This window comes from Channa argus, chromosome 6 (assembly GCF_033026475.1).
Source record: "Channa argus isolate prfri chromosome 6, Channa argus male v1.0, whole genome shotgun sequence".
NCBI lineage: Eukaryota > Metazoa > Chordata > Actinopteri > Anabantiformes > Channidae > Channa > Channa argus.
The window spans coordinates 496,156-513,452 of NC_090202.1; positions in this window are offsets into that span (position 1 = coordinate 496,156).

Genomic DNA, 17,297 nt, shown 5'->3' on the forward strand with positions numbered 1-17,297 from the left:
GACAGAGAGCAGATAATAAGTGTAAAAAAATCTGAACCAAGCGACTGAGACACTGCTTTTAATAAGCAAGTGGGTATGCAGCCTAAAGGGCAGACGGATGATTTTGAAAATGGAACAGTTTGTTCCAGGGAAAGCAGAGAGATTTCACTGCAATGTGTTAGTGTTGAAAAAAGGTAGAAGTGGACACCGAGCTCAGTGGAATTTAATTACCACATTGTCACTGTTTTAGGAAAATAATGAAGAAATGCTTCACATTTTTTTTTCAGGGAGGATTGTAGGTCGGGGGGGGGGGGGGGGGGGGGGCAAGTTTGCTTTCTAAAGAATTATGGGCAGCAGAAACAGCAGAAAAAAACATTTTATTGTTTCCTTTTGTGCTGTGAAAGAGCCCAGAAAAATTGGACGTTGTGCATATTTGCTTTGCCAAAGTGTAAATTAAGCATGATTTAATGTATGAACCCTGAGCTTTTGCTTGTTGCGAGAGACTTTTCAGTTGCTGGGGGAGACTGTCAGTCCACATTAGGAATCTCCACACTACCAGAAGTGCACCAAGGCCAGAAGGAAATATCCTAGAGTCCGCCTGACCTGGCTAGACTGCCATTGGCTTACAGATGATATTCCAACATGAAGAAGACAACCACATGACCACATCATGCCTAGAGACAATTTCAACAAACAATTGTAGCATTTTTGACGCTTTATTTTTATTTTTTTTTACCATTTTTTTAATCAGCCATATTCTTCCAACACCAGGGAGGTTATGAGTAGAACCTTTTTAATGGTTTGAAGTTACAAAGTGATGTCTTTTCCTGATGATGGCGGCTCAGCCGGATCAGATGTCAGTCACACTCATACAACTGTATAACTACAGTGAGAGATTTGTAATTTTCTGGTAGTTTTGAAGAACAAAGCTGTGGGTGTCTTTGGCTCCTGCTCTTTGCCCTGGCTGCACTACGCTTTAATTTAAATCACTGCTCATCTCCACCATAGTTTAAATTCACACCAGTGACGATATCTTAAACCAGCTACACATTGATTTGCAATTTGGAGTCACCATTTAACTTAACATGCATGTCTTTGGACTGTGGGAGGAAACCCGTACGCAGAGGAAACCCACACAAGTACAGGGAGAACATGCAAACTCCACACAGAAAGGCCCCACACAATGTTATTTAATGTTGATTAAAACATTACTGACATTCTCTGGGTTCCTGGTTTTCAATTAATTCTTAATGATGCAGCTCATCTCAGTTTTGGGTTTGAGCAATATGGATCATGACACCAAAAACTGTAGTATACATCTATAAAAACCTTTGTTGCATTTGAAATCGGTTGTAGTCAAGCAGTAGTCAATTAAGTGGTGTTGGTAAAACACACAAAACACATCAATACAGTGGACAAAAACATCAAGCTCATACGAGACGATGTCACAGGCAGTTGTTTTGTGTGGCGCTCATGTAGGAAGACAAACCCTCAACATTAAAGTGTACAGAAAAAGCCCATATATAGCCCAGCTGTCATATGTTGCTGTTGGTTGTTTTATTCTGCTGCTAAAACCAAAATATAGTGTTCTCTACCTTCCTGTGCCACAGTCCACCAATCTCCCAGTTGTTGGTTCGATCCCCGGCTCCTCCGGTCACATGTCGAAGTGTCCTTGAGCAAGACACTGAACCCCAACTTAGTTGCTCCCAGTGAGTGTTGGCCAGCTGCATAGCAGCTCCCCCATCGGTGTGTGAGTGTGATTGTTATTGTGAATGGGTGAATAAGAAGCAGTGTAAAGTGCTTTGAGTGCCAATAGGTAGAAAAGCGCTTTATAAGTGCAGAACATTTACCATTTAAGTACAGTAGCAAACTAAAGACAAGACTAACGGGTTAAAATGTATATATTTAACTAATCAAAGCAATGAAAGGGCACATTTAACTATGCTATTAGGGCCAAACCATTTCTTTTTAAGATTAGCAATTTAATCTCCCTTCACAGAGAACATGGCACCAGATCCACTTCAGTTTGCCTTCTGGCTGGTGGGTAACTGGGTGTAGGTGTGCTCTAAATAAGGCAATCTCTCCTAGAATCTGCAGTGTTTTGATTGCAACTTTGATTCTGTGTACCCTTGCAATCAAAAAAATATTTGAATGTTTGTTGGATTTGAAAAAAAGCCTAAATCAAAAATTTGGGATTATTACTTCCTCAAATATTAATACTTCCTATCACTCAAATAGCAGCAGCAGCAATGTCAGCTATCTCAGTTTCCTTGGAGACAGCTGCAAGTTAGTTGGCTATGTTGGTCAAAAAGCTGAGATGATGTCCTTCACAGCAGGTGAAGACAATGAAATAAAGTTAAAGATTATGTTAGTGATATGTAAATGCCAGACATTCCGCCTCCTCGCTCTTTCGCTTGTCTTTGAGCACAGGGTTCACTTTAAAAAAGGTAACGCCATGTCTACATACAGTAGACCTCCGGTCACATGTCGAAGTGTCCTTGAGCAAGACACTGAACCCCAACTTAGTTGCTCCCAGTGAGTGTTGGCCAGCTGCATAGCAGCTCCCCCATCGGTGTGTGAGTGTGTGTGTGTGTGAGTGCGAATAAGTGAATAAGAAGCAGTGTAAAGTGCTTTGAGTGCCAAATAGGTAGAAAAGCGCCATATAAGTGCAAACCATTTACCATTTACCATACACAGATCAATGTTTACTCTCTGACTCGCATCGGCCTCTGGAACACAAACGTGGAGTAATCAGGACCCTACACATCACCAGGCTGAGCAAAGGGTGCTGGGAAAGGAGAAGGAACCAAATCACACCAAGAAGGCAGTCAAATCTCCAAAAAGATCCAGTAGGAGCAATTCCAGACAAAGAGAAGAGTCAGCTCCTCAGGACAGGACTCAGCAGTCCATCTGCATCTGAAAGACAAGTGTCAGCAGTGTTTACAGCAGTGTTGTGACCTAGAACACAACTTATCAAACACTTATATTGCTGTCTCACAAAGATATTGAATGGATATATATTGTTTCATCTGGAGGCAGCAGAGGAACCTGCAGAATGTTACAAAATATTCGAATGCAAGAGTAGTAGTGGAGAAAGTAGTTTTCTGAAGCACTGAATCCACATGAAGCTAGTGTGTTAAAAATGGTCCCTTGTCCTAAAGCATTTGAGACAGTGAAAATGTCGACACCTGCTGGTGAATCTTTGGTGTTACACGTGAGTGCGTTATAGTGATTCAATGATACAACAATTGATCAGAAGACAAGAGATCAACACTTTAGCTTTTTTTTTTACATGTATTTACATCTGGATGTGACACACAGGTTAGGTTTGTTTGAACCCATCCATTCTTCATGTGAGCAAAAGTATTGGAACAGACTTGAATAGATTAAAGTGAATAAGACTTAATGTTTAGTTGAAAATTCTTTGCTTGCAATGACCACATCAAGCCTGTGACCCTTTGACATCACCAAACTTATACCTTCTTCTTTTGTGACGCTTTTCCAGACTTTTGCCGCAGCCTCTTTCAGTTGTTGTTTGTTTTGGGGCGTTACTACCTTTAGTCTCCTGTTTAGCAGGTAAAATGCAGCTCTATAGTGTTTCAAACCTTCCACTTCTTGCCCCTGATGAACTCCTTTGCTGTTTTGGCAGCGTGTTTTGGGTCTTTATCGTGCTGCATGATGAAGGATCTCCAAATGTGTTTCGTTGCATCTCTCTTTAAATTGGCAAACAAAATTTTTCATTTTGCTGTCGCCATCATGTGTTACATCATCCATGAAGATTAATGAGAACATCCCAGAAGCCTCCGCTGTGCTTCACAGATGAGCTTGTATGTTTGATGATGTGCAGATCCTTTCCATCAATTTGTTAAAGGTTCATCTTTGTCTTATCAGTCCATAAAAGAATTAAGACTCATCTATGTACATTTTTGGCAAATTCCAGCCTCTCCTGCCTGTTCTCCTTGGTAATGAGAAGTTTGCACCTTCTGGTGTAGCAGCTGTACACTTGTTCATGAAGTCTTCTGCAGTAGATTGTGATACCTTCAGTTCCACCCTCCGGAGGTTGTTGCTGATGTCACTAACACTTTCTTTACAGCTCTCACAATGTTTCTGTCATCAACTGATGTTGTTTTTCTTTGTCTGTCTGTCTTTCTGTTACTTAGTCCACCAGTGGTTTGCTTCTACTTCATTCATTCCAAATGGTTGTACTGGCTATGGCCAATGTTTGTCCAATGGCTCAGATTGATCTTCTCACAGTTTCACAATTGCTTTGTTTTTCACCCATAGACAGCTCTCTGGTTTTCATGGTGGTTGCACTTCTTAACTATAAATGTAGCTCAGTTGGTAAAGGCAGTCGTCCACGGACCACAGGGTCAGTTGTTCGATCCCCTGCCCCAGGTGTATGTCGAAGTGTCTCTGGGCAACACACTGAATCCCTAACAGCCCACTCCCATCCTCAGCTGTGCAGTGCTGGTCCAAGCCCAGAAGAAATTGGTGAGGGTTGCGTCAGGAAGGGAATCCGGCGTAAAAACTGTGCCAAATCAATAAGCGGACAATGATCCGCTGTGGCGACCGTGAACTCACGGGACAAGCTGAGAGGACAAAAAAGTAAATGCGCCTGATTTCATGAGCAGGTGGAAAAAGACCATATTTAGTTTTCTTATTAACACAGACTGTGCTTATGCTCCCTAACCCTCTTAGACTTGCTTTGGTAAATGAGGCACCTGCTGTAGACAAACATCCCTGTTCTCCCATCTCATATGTTGCTTTGACACATTCAGACCCACAAAAATGAGCCTGGCTCAGACATGGCAGCACCTTTTAGTGTCCACCTGTAGAGACTCTGATTATGTATGGCTGTAAAACTACTGTCATTACTTTACTGTACTGGAGAAAACTGCAAATTGTACCAGTAGTTCAGGAGCAACAGGTCCAACTCTCTCTCTGTCTCTCCCTCCTTTTCCACTGTGAAATGAGAACCGTGAATACTAGGTAATTTGACCACTGACTTGCTCCTCTGATGTAGACACAGGCTCTTTATGCAGCCAACAAAGCTGCCCACCTGGCATTTCGTCCTGATTGAAGCATTGTGCTAGTTTGATGGCAGCTAAGCATTTGAGTGACACACATTAATACTGTTTTTAAAGGGATACATATCATACAAAACTGCAATAAAATCCAGCACTCACCTTTAATTACTGAGGTTACTCACTTTCATTTTGTTATGTACAGTCTTCATCTGCTTTTATTTTTGACACATTGGTTCCTTTCCTCTTTTCCCTCTATCACAGCACAGCAGCACCATTGCCACCAACTTAAATACACCCAAAAGCTCATTTGTACGTCTCCAAGCTGGCGCCAACTGTGACCTGAGGCATTGCCTTTTTGAGTTGTCCATCCATCTGTTAGTTAATTCTTATTATGCAATGAGTCAGGAACGCCTTGAGAAAATTCTTCAAATTTGGCACAAGCATCTGCTCGGATAATTGACTGGTTGTAATATGTGTCTGAAAGCTGCAACTTGACTGGTTGGACAACTACAACTGTGAAGTGGTTAATCTGGATCTTCCAGTGATCCATCAATGGTCTACATCTCTTATCCTGTTGAATGCCGTGTTGGAGCCCATCCCAGCAGTTACTGGGCAAGAGGCATCATGCACCCTGTAGCAGATGCTTTTATCCAAAACAACTTTCAAGACAAAAACACACAAACGTGAAAACCACCGAGATTGTCATAAAGTTTTTTGAGCTAAATGAAAATCAACTATACTGATTGTGGGAACTTTAAGCCCTTTTGTTTGGCACCACACTCTGACAACCTGCTTTAGGACATAAGAAAAGCAAAACGTTACTCATTCTGTGTAACACTCGCTCGTAAAACTTCCCATTTTAACTCTTGTCTTTTGGTGGTTGAAACTTTATTCAGTCATACAGGTGCACAATTCCAAATCTGGACGTGAACATCTCCAAAAAAAATCCAGTATTTATAACATAAAATATTGCCAACTGTTCCATCATCATTAACTTTGTTGCGAGTTATGGTTATTTGTTTGAAAATTAAAACGTAATTAATACTTTGGTACGAAATAACAACTTCAACAACTTTAATGCTCTTTCAAATGTCATGCATTATAATATGTCCCTTCTTTGGGTGTTTATGTTTGCATAATAGAAAAAAAAGTTCACCACAATCAGAGAAAAAAAGCACAAAAAATAGAGACATGGCATCTGTTCCTGATCCTGGAAATAAATGAGTGGAAAACTATTTGTGGGAGCAAAGAATAGCCAAGGCAGCAACCAAGGCTAGGGCTGTGTGTGTGTGTGTGTGTGTGCGTGTGTGTGTGCATGTGCGTGTGCATGTGCGTGTGCGTGTGCGCACACGTGCAATGACATAGTTAGCTTCTGGGTCTTCTGGGCCAGCAGGAAGTTGAGTTGCTTTATTTTTCATCATCACCCTGGCCTCACATTCTCTCAATGCCGTATTCATGTGCACACCATCACATGCTCTTTACAAAAGAACTACAACACATTCCTGTGGTCACTACAAAAGGGCTTCAACAAAGGTTCAGACCTCTTAACATTAACTGTCATTCAAATTGCCCATTAGTGGAGACAGGTTTTCAAAATCTTTTGCAATTAAAAAATAAATTTCCCTTTTAAAAATCTCTTTAGAACCTTGACTATGGGTTCCCAGTTATGGTCATGTGCATCCCTTTTGGATTATGTCTAGAGATGTGACTAGAACTTGATCCAGGACAATCCCAACAAATGGTCTAAGGACCTCTTTGTAGACCAGAGCATAGACTAGGGTTAGAATAGATTCTTCAGAGAATCAAAGTGTCCGTAAAAATTGAGAAATCGATGAAGGTTCGAGCCACTTTGACTCCCTAATGCTGACTTTTCCAGACAAACTGAGTGACATCACAAAACTAGATTCAGGGAGGTGGCCGTCAAACCAAGGGTTACTCCAACAGAGTTTTTAGAAGATCTATATAGAGATGGGCTAATCTGACATGTAAGTAGAACTTTATCAATCGGTGTAACTATTAGGTAGACTGACAAGATGGTAGCCACTTAGAATAAAATGCATATAACAGCTCACATGGAATTTATCAAAAGCTCAGACATCATGAAGGAAAAGAATCTCAGGACTGATGAGTCAATTAAACTCTTTAAGCCAAAGTCAGAGTACAACAAACACAAGAGAATGGCTGATGCCATCCCACCAGTGAATCATGGAGTGGCCTGTGGTCAAGTTTCTGACCTTAAGTGGGACGTCTGTCATAATGGGTGCAGCTAAAGATCAGAAACAGCTGCTCTGTTTTGATACCCGATTGGTCCTAAAGTATAAATCTTATAGACCACCCTTTAGTTTCTATATTCTGTATACTGATATTTACTGAGAATACATAAGAAGTTCTTGTAAATCTCTGGACAACCGTTTGTGGAGCATGTTACGCTCATGGTACTCCAGGAAGACACTCACCAGATGAAGATTGTATTTTGTATGGACATTTCTTGACAGTCAATGGAGAACATTTGGAACATCTGTTTTTGATGTACTTAGCAAATGAAGGTGATTTTGATTCAGAATATGACTAATCATCAATGGACACAAAGAAGCAACTTAGGCCCAAGAGGTCACCAAGGAAGTGATTAATAAACATCAGCTACAATTGAACTCTTCATCATTTAACACAACCTGGTGGAATTAGTTTGCTCCATGTGGTATCTGTGTGTCCCGACTTTACTGACCGGGTGGATGGATGCATGACTCCTGTAGCTGTTGGACATCACGTCAGCACATGCTGTGCTAGCATAGCTGAACTTCATTGACTGGTGGAAAACTGCAATGGGGAGATTATTGATTTGCTGATAAGGGTGCTGGGGTTCAGCTCCGACACTGATGAAAGCAGGCCGGGTCACAGATTGAATGGCTGCTGTTAAAAGCTGCCCACACAAAAGCCAAATGCAATTCTAGTCCAGGACAGCTCACTTCAGAGGAAGGTCAATGGAAAAATGTTGTCCCCTGCTTCAATTGTTGGTGTCAATGTTGTCCTCAGATAAAGTGAACACAGCTAGAGTGCAAATTAAACGACATATCCTTCAAATACCAGGATCAGGGGCATCAGCTTTCATTGTTTGTTAGCAACAACTGCTCCGTTTCTCCCACCAAACCATCGTCCACTTCAGTCCCATTTCTTTAAATATTGACAGCCGGCTGTCAGACCAATGATTTCTGGCTGCTACTGGATGCCTTGCTCTCATTACTCTTTAACACTCTGCTTCACAGTCAGTTCACATGAGAATGAGACATTTGTAAACCAAATACACCCCGTCCATCCAGTTGTTTCATACTTGAGTAAGAGAATGTGGTCAAATACTGCCGCTTAGAGCAGAGTTATGCTTGTATTTGATAATGTGTAACATGAGTGTGGCTTTTATGCAAACATCTGGATCCATGCCTGTGGCTAAGAATCTGAAGATGAATGCTGCAGTGGAAAGCTGAAGAGTCTCTTTCAGTCATTCTCGCAAACTCACTTTATTACACAAATTATGATTTAAATTGTAAAGTCAAATACATATATAAGGCAAAAGAAAGAGACAGAACATTATGAAACATCTTGTTCCCTCTTGACATCAGCATATGTCTCTACTGTGGCTGCACAATAGGGGATAACCAGCAACTATGTGCAATGTTACGATCACAATAATGAACACAAATGCAACCAGTTCTGTGAAATTTGTGTGACTTCTCTGCACAATTTGACCCAGATTCTGTACTGTCCCTAAATGCATCAAGCTGTCAGTGCTATGTGGTGCAGAGAGAAACAGTTGCAGCTTGATCTTTTGCAAGTGCTAAAGAAAATTTAGGTTTGAAATAAACATAGTTAGTGGTAAACTTAGTTCTTGTCTGTTTGCTTGGATGGATTGTTGAGGACAACAAGTTTATTCTGACTAAAACAAGTTGCCTTTGATTCTGAATCAACTATACAAAAAAATTACCTTTGGGATTTTCACTTGCTGCTTAAAACCATCTCAACATGCACCGCAATTGTTTTAGAAAAATCTGGTATTTTAGGCTGCAGTAGTCTGACATCCTGCAGGGACTGTGTAACGACATTGAACTGTGCTGGTTTCTGTCAATCAGCTGTGATGAGGAGCTCACACTGAAGCTCAGCACTGAGCCTCTGGCCAGGTTTGTGCAGGGCCACTTCCAACAAGTTTATTTAAACACGATGGCTGTTGCCTCAGTGTTGACTAAAAAAGGAGAGAAATATGGTTTTGATTCTTGTGATTCTACAATGAAAGAAGAACAAGAAAGAAAAAACAATAATATGGAGCCACAGATGGCTGGTAGATGCTAAGGACATTATTGTGTGTCTGTTTCTTCTCAAGCCAAGTTCTGTTTTATATCACAGCAGCCTCTACACTGCACTTTAGGCCATAACATTTATAATACACAGCTACAGTAATATTAATACAAGCTCTCTCCCATTTTGAACATATATTCTGACAGGAGCCATGCAAGAAGTGCTCACACTGCTAGACAGCCTTCCACTTAATTGCCACTGAAATGCTTCAACATCTAAAACTTACATTTATACTTGTGGATCACATCTATGTGGAGGCTATGCTGCAGGCTACATAAATGGCCTATGCTGTTGTGAGCATGTGCACTGCAATTAAACCGTAATATAATTTTGGTTTTCTACAAAGCATTGTGACTGAAACTAAGCGGATAATGTTGAATTAGCATCAGTTACTTTTACTGAAATTACTGCAAGGCAGGAAGGAGAGCGCATGTCAGAGGAACCAATCGAAACAGATGGATGGATTGGACCAATCACAACTGCTGTGGTCTGAATTGCCACAATGTGTAGTTACATTTCTGGGGAGGTGCATGTCAGGCTATGGTGTAAGGTTCTGGTGAACTAATATGCAACACCTATAATGTAGATTCAATGTATGAGTATAAATCAAGCTTAGGAAGTTAACTAAAAGCCTGCCATGCAAAGTTTGTATGGTGAAATACATCTGGGTTGCTGGTTAGCATCTCGTGGCTGAGAGACAGAAGAGGAAGCTGACCGTGTCTGCACAGGTTTTCCTCTCTGCAACTGTCAGTATGCATCTCTTCAGTGGAATATGCAGATAACTCACCATTGGCCGTGATGGAAAAAGCCATGATGCTCATTCTGCAAATCTAAAGACAACTGACTGAACAAAAATTTGGCGAAGTTCAAAAACCAATCAGTGGCAACAGGATCATGGCTAGAATTGGGCCGAAACTGTACAAGTTCAGGATGAAGTTTCATCATCATTTACAATGTGTTGCTTTATAGTACAGAAAGAAACATAGGGCAGAGGACAGAGCAACTCCCCAGTTTGTGTGTGTGTGTGTGTGTGTGTGTGTGTGTGTGTGTAGGTGTGTGTGTGTGTGTGTGTGTGTGTGTGTGTGTGTGTGTGTGTGTGTGTGTGTGTGTGTGTGTGTGTGTGCTAGTTGACTTTTTGGATATGTGTACAGTGGCATCACAGTTCAGGTTGCTCTCTGGGAAATGACAAGCTGCCACCACCTTCATAAAAACCTGATTGTTTTCGGAGGGAAGCTGAGACGGCTAACTGACAGCTGAATATGAGGGAAGCCAGGGTCATGGCCGCACTGTTGTCCTTCTGCTCTGGCCTCCTCCTCCTCACCATCTCCCGCCTGGAAAGCACCGGCTCCCACACACTGCTCGCAACCACTTGTGCTTTTTATTGGATGCCTTTATGGGCTCATACTATGGATTTACAGCACTACACCTTCCAGCGAGACAGTTTTACAAGACCCCCATCTACCAAAGCACTCTGAGGCATTTAGGACTTTCATACATCAATTGTACTTTTACTTCTATATTATTTTCAATCTGGACTTTTTTTTCCTTTTCAAAAACTCCTTCAGTGACAGTGAAGAGCTTTTCTGGATGTCTTTTTTCTTTTTCCTCCTTTTTTCTACTTGCAGGTTTTTCTTTTATTGGGCCTCTGTATAATTTCAATGCTGCAGGGTTTTACCTTCCCAGTGAACTGCTATCCATAAATACCACTTCAATGCAATTGTCTCCTTTATACTAAGCCCCATAGGCATGCACACACACACACACACACACACACACACACACACACACACACACACACACACACACACTCTCTCACACACACACACACACACACACACACACACACCTGAAGTCCCTCACAGTAGGTGGAACTCCCCAAAATCAGACATGTAATCAGAGTGAAAGAGCACACACATACCAGCTGGGATTGTGTGTGTGTGTGTGTGTGTGTAAAGTTGAACATCCCACATACAGTGCAGGATTGTATACTGACATTATCTGCTATCCAACATCTCCATTAGTTCAGCTTTTTAACTAAAAGTGTATCTCTTCGGGTATCTGTTGTGTCTTCACACAGAATGTTCATCCTGAGTGAGAGGGGTGTCATCCACAGCAGGAACAAGGACTCTGTACAGGCTGAGCTGGTCTAATCAGCAGTGGATGGACCTCTTCAACGCCTCCACAAAACAGTGAGCTAAGAGCATGCACACCAGAGCTTTAGCTGCTCTATTTGCTGCAGAAGTATTCAGTCATTTACTTAAAGGTGTTTTTTAAATAATTTTTAGTAGAAATAGTAGGAATGTATGTGGAAAGCTACCATTTGCATCTCATATGACCCGGACTCACTGGCAGTGGTACAAAGATAATCAGTTTCAAAGTTTTTGACTGAGGCTCACCCTCATTAACAATCATAGTGAACACGTCGCATTAATAGAAATGTGCGGCTTAGTAAAAAATAAGAATTTCCTCCTTGCACAACTGTAAGGTCTTCTAGTTTTCAAAACAAAAACAGGTTGCATTGATGACATTTATTGAAAATGTGTATTTTATTTCTTTATTTGCATTTGGTTGGTTACAATGATGAATGCAGTATACATGCATACAATATTTCATTCACACTATTTTATCTTCTCAAAGTATTTTTTTAAAAAGAAATGTCCCTGTGACTGTTATTATTATATTTGCTATAACAACAACAACAACAACAACAACAATAATAATAATAATAACACAATACTTCCCATTGAAATATAGTACACCAGAAGAGTAATGTGACTTGAATATAAAATAAAGTATGAGTAAGGGGGCTCTGTAGTTTCCCTTCAGAGGGAGATACATTTGTATTATTTACAGCTGAACTATGTTACTAAGGATGTTTTTAGACTCAGCTTGTTTGGTCAGGCTGGATGAAACTGATATGTCCCTATTCTCCAACTCTGCCACTAAAACAAACATCTTCAGTTACCTCCATCTCCAAGTATCTCCTTTCAAACATTGTCCTTTAAGCCATTTGTTACGAGATGAATGATCCACTTCTGAGTGCATGAAGCGGCTGTAGTTGTTGAAATCAGTTCCATTTTTGCAGCAACTCTTTCTACGTTTCTCTAATAGTGAGCGAGATATGTAGAGACAGAGTTTCATTGGCTCTCTGAGAACAAGAGGAGTTTATAATGAGTATGTATCCCTAAGAGTCAACAAGGAGGAATCAAATTAGGCCAGGCTGTCTCTGCTGACACACCGAAGCCCCGACCTTTCTGCTGAAATTGTAATCTGCAGCTCTCAGGCCGAAACTATGTGTTACACACAGAGTCACTGTTGCGACTGCAGCAACCTCTCAGAGTCGTTTTTTGTTTAGCAGGTTGGAGTTTAAATGGCCAAAGATACTGCAAAAGCATGTCTTACCATTCCGACAGCAAGGTCTGAAACAGGTTCTTAACCCTTAGTCTATTTTTACCTCAGTTGACTGTTATGGTTGTTCCTTGTGTCTCTCAGTGGCTCTGCCCATCATCCTTAAACAGGTCTTTACCCAATTACAATAAATAATATGTAGTTTGTATGACTACCAAACCTTTTCTAAAGACAGCTTTTTGATGTAAAAGCAGCTGCTGGTTTTTGCAAACATTTTTGAAAAAAACAAAATGCCTGTGGTTATAAAATTCTACTTCCATAATGTTTGTGGAAGCAGGTTGAGAGAAGTATAGTCAAATGAAAGGTGTGGGATAACCAACCTTTTCATTCCCAGGTCAACAAATCATTGTTTAAATTGATAAAGTTAAAGCTACACCATTTAACCTGAATATTTAATATTCTCCACTAATCTTATTGTGGAGAGGTGCTGTGATGCTCACTGTGACAGACTCATTGAACAGCACTGGAAGCAGTGCAGATAATCACTTTTAAAGGTTTTTAAGGGAGAACAAAATACTAATAATGAAGTGATAATGAAGGATACCTTGTGCATGTCTCATGGAGGACTCCATTTGGCTGTGCTGCTGTGCCAGTTGTTCTTTAGTGTTTCTTAATTTGAATGGAAACCACACCCAACCATCATAAACTGGCACTGTGCTGGGCTGCTTTTGGAGTGAACATAATAAGACACTGTAGGTTTTCACATAGTATTTGACACCCTGGGTAGATGATTGATTCCGAAAGGCTGGATGTTTTAGCTTTAAGCTTTCAAACAATGATCAATGCCGTCCTTTGTCTTGGGATGATACTGCAATTTTTTTTATAGAGATGCACAAAATACTATTTGGTGTGTGTGTAATGCACTTGTTTTCCAACAGACCTACTGTCAACACATTGATGGCTATAATAGCACCATAGTGTTAATAAACCATCCGCATGCAAGAAGAAGTAAAAATTACTTCAAGTAATTTAGGCCCCAATGCTGATCTGAGTCCTAGATACTCCAACACAATACTTTAGTACATATTAATACATTTTCAAGTTTACTAAAACATATTTTTTAACCTGTAACACAGATTTATCTGAAAAGGCTGGGCTACCATTGTAGTGTGTACAGGGAGTTTAGTTGAATCAACAAATGATGGCAGGTGTGCAGCATTTCACTCTTAAAAGCAGTTGGACTTCACTGGCTGTCCAGATAAAGAAGTGGGACTTGCTGTTTCCCGGATACTGTTCTCAGCTTGTTCTTTGATAAACTTCCATTATTTCTGTGTGCTTTTAGGACATGGTCAGTAGAAGAATTAGCTGTTCCGGTGTTTTATTGTTAATGGAAGAAACTGCAGAATTGGGCCAAAACAATTGGTGTGGACCTGTGTCCTTTTCGCATGAAGCTGATTTTTACAATTTACACAGATAAATGTCAATGTACATCCATCCATTATCTTACAATAACCAATAGCATTTTAGCAGACACTTTTATCCAAATGAGAACAGATCAAGGGAAACTTGGGCTTCACAAACTTGCTCAAAGACATGTAGTCAGGAGGAACTGGGACACTCCTGTGATTTGTGGCTAACCGCTTTACTAACTGAACTTCAGCCACCTTCTTCCACTTACCAAGATTTAACCTGTGGCTCCAGAAATTACCCTTCTCCTGCAACAATTATATCATAATTTATAGCATGTTCTGGGTTTACCCTGGGGTCTTTTACAATATGTAGATGCCTGAAAGACCTCTATTGGAAGATGCTTAGGAGGCATTCTTGCAAGATGCCCGAACAACGTCACCTGGCTCCTGATAATGCAAAGGAGCAGTGGCTGTACTCCAAGATCCATATAAATGTCTGAACTTTGCATTGTATTATGTAAATGTAGTGTGACTAAACGTAACACAAACTTGTTTTAGACTTCAGTGAGTTGACATTGGCAAAGTCATAAGGATAAGCTGCCTTTCTGGACTTTTGGCACTTTAAGGATTCCAGCAACACATTTCACAGCAGCTTTACCCAACAACTTTATTCCCCACCGCTAACCATTTTATCCTTACCGTTCATCTTCTGCTGAGATTAACCGCTTTCACCAGTCCAACGTCTCTGTCTGCAATCAGCTTTCTTTGGGCAAAGCAGCAAATACACTTAATTCCTACATTGGTTATTTGGTAACTTACTCATAAGATCTCAAACAATGATGAAGTTTGTTACATGTATAGTATTTAGCATTTTTGTCAGCACTACTGTAATCTCCTCTATGCTCCACTCCACATCCCCGTCTGTGATCAGCTTACCCCTCCAGAGGACAGAGGAGAGAACAAGAGAAAAAGAAAATGGATAACAAAAAACACGTCTTATAGTCAGCGTTGATTATTATGATCCAATGGATGCGTGTGGGTTACTGTCTTTGTGGATACCCCTCAAGTTTGAATGACTATACTGTGATTATAATAACTAGAATGGAAAAATATATGTTCAATCTGTCCACTGCCTCCGCAGCCAGACACATGAGACACACCTCTGGTACACCACCGTTGTTGGGCACGGAATAAGTGAGGAGAAAGACCTGTGTGTTGGTGGTGGGGGGGGGGCTTACACAATGCCATGTTCACTCCTGTGAGGGTGATTGACACAGGCTCATTTTACCTCTCTGTTCACAGAGACAAAGGAGGCTTTGTGGGCCAAAAGCCCGACTAACACCCCCTAAAGTCAGTCTTTACCCCCCACCCCCGCACCAGGAGAGGCACAGACAGCACATTATAGATGCAGACTTGGCACCAGGAAAAGCATCTCTGATACAATACATGACTACACTGCTGTACACTAAAGAAGGTGCAGAAGGTATTTTCCATGACCATGACAAATGCCACTGGCACTGGAGACTCCACTGATGCATTGTTTAGGACTGTGTATTGTGCAAAAAGAGGATCAGTTTGTTTCAATACAGCAATTATAGAACTGTAAACATTAGAATATTGACCTCTAATGAAATTCTACTAAGTTAAATCCACTTGTGAGAATAAGGCTCAGACCTTCTGGGCCTTGGGATCATATTTCTGCTAAAAAGTAAAATGCATTTCATTTGCTCCACAGTCTGTTTGCGCTGTCATTTAGTCTGTTACTCCTGGCGGTGTCCGCAGTGAGATCAGTTCTGTCGATCATACCCAAAGATATTCCTAATGGAGAGAGCTGTATGATGGATCACCTTACTGTTTGGGTTTCACAGTAGCCAGTGATCTTTAATAAAGTCTCTTGCAGCAGATAGCAGCACCTCACAGACAAATGAGATCTTTCTGCACTTGACTATAATCACAAAAATCAGCAAGCAACACACTTTCACTAGAACAATTTACCGTAAAATATTGAGAAGATGACATTTTAGTAACAGGTTAACCTTTCTAAAACATAATTGTTTTATCAAGTACATGTAAATTTCCTTTAAAAAATACAAGCGTATTTTGAATGACACATAGAGATAAAGTTATATAAATAGTTGCTAGTAGTGCACAGATGCTGTACCGCTGCACACCACTACTCACAGCACTGTGTTGTTGACCATCTTGGTGAAGATCTTCTCTGTTAGTGTTTGAATAAACTCCCAACTGAAGTGAGGAAAGCAGTGACTTTACGTGTTCCACTGCAGACTTGCAACTTCATCTGCCAAACTGCACCTCATTATTGCATATTTATTAGTATTTATTAGCAATTAGTCCCTCCAGAAATTTTTGACATTGCAACAGTTATTGCACGATTGTGCGGGGTTGTGCAGGATTCCCGTGGATTAATTAATCCACGGGAATCCTGCACAATGTTGCACACAGTGATAAAAAGGAACTAATTTAGCTACTTAGCCATATGTAAAAATGTAAAGAGAACCCCAAGTCTTGGACATTAAATCTGTCCAAACATGCTCCAATTGTGGACAAGAAATAGCAAAAACTAACGATGTGAGATTTTCTCTAACAGTTCCCGAAGTTTGTCTTTTGTTTTTTACCACGTAATTCTTTCCAAATGACATAAGACTTTATGACTCCTCACCGCAGTCCATACTAGGTTTTATTAACTTTAACTGCTGTCCCTCTCACTCAACATTTACTGACCTTCACTTCTCTTAATCAAGGTGGATTGTTGACATACAGTAGGTAGAATTTGATTAAAGCTCTCCAATGCTCTGATAGTGTAGAGAATTTGCATGTGCCCCAGTTAAGAGTAGAGGAAGTGTGTGTACACGCTCACAGATTAGACTGCTCAGAGTAGCTAACTCAGCTATTAGTCACTGCCAAGGGTAAAAGGTGATTTCTGGAGAGTGAGCTTGCAAGGACACATCCCGTTCTAAATGGTTTATACTGATTATCCTGCAGAGGATTCAAACCAATCAGCCACAACATTAATACCACCGGGTGTTTTTAACATAAGATATGATAGGGTTCTTACAATAATAGTATGACCTAAAAATCCTGACAGCACATAAGGTGGTGAAAATAACCTTCACCTTTACTATACACATGTTGTTTAAAATACATTGTTTTCTTAGAGACGTTCCTTTAC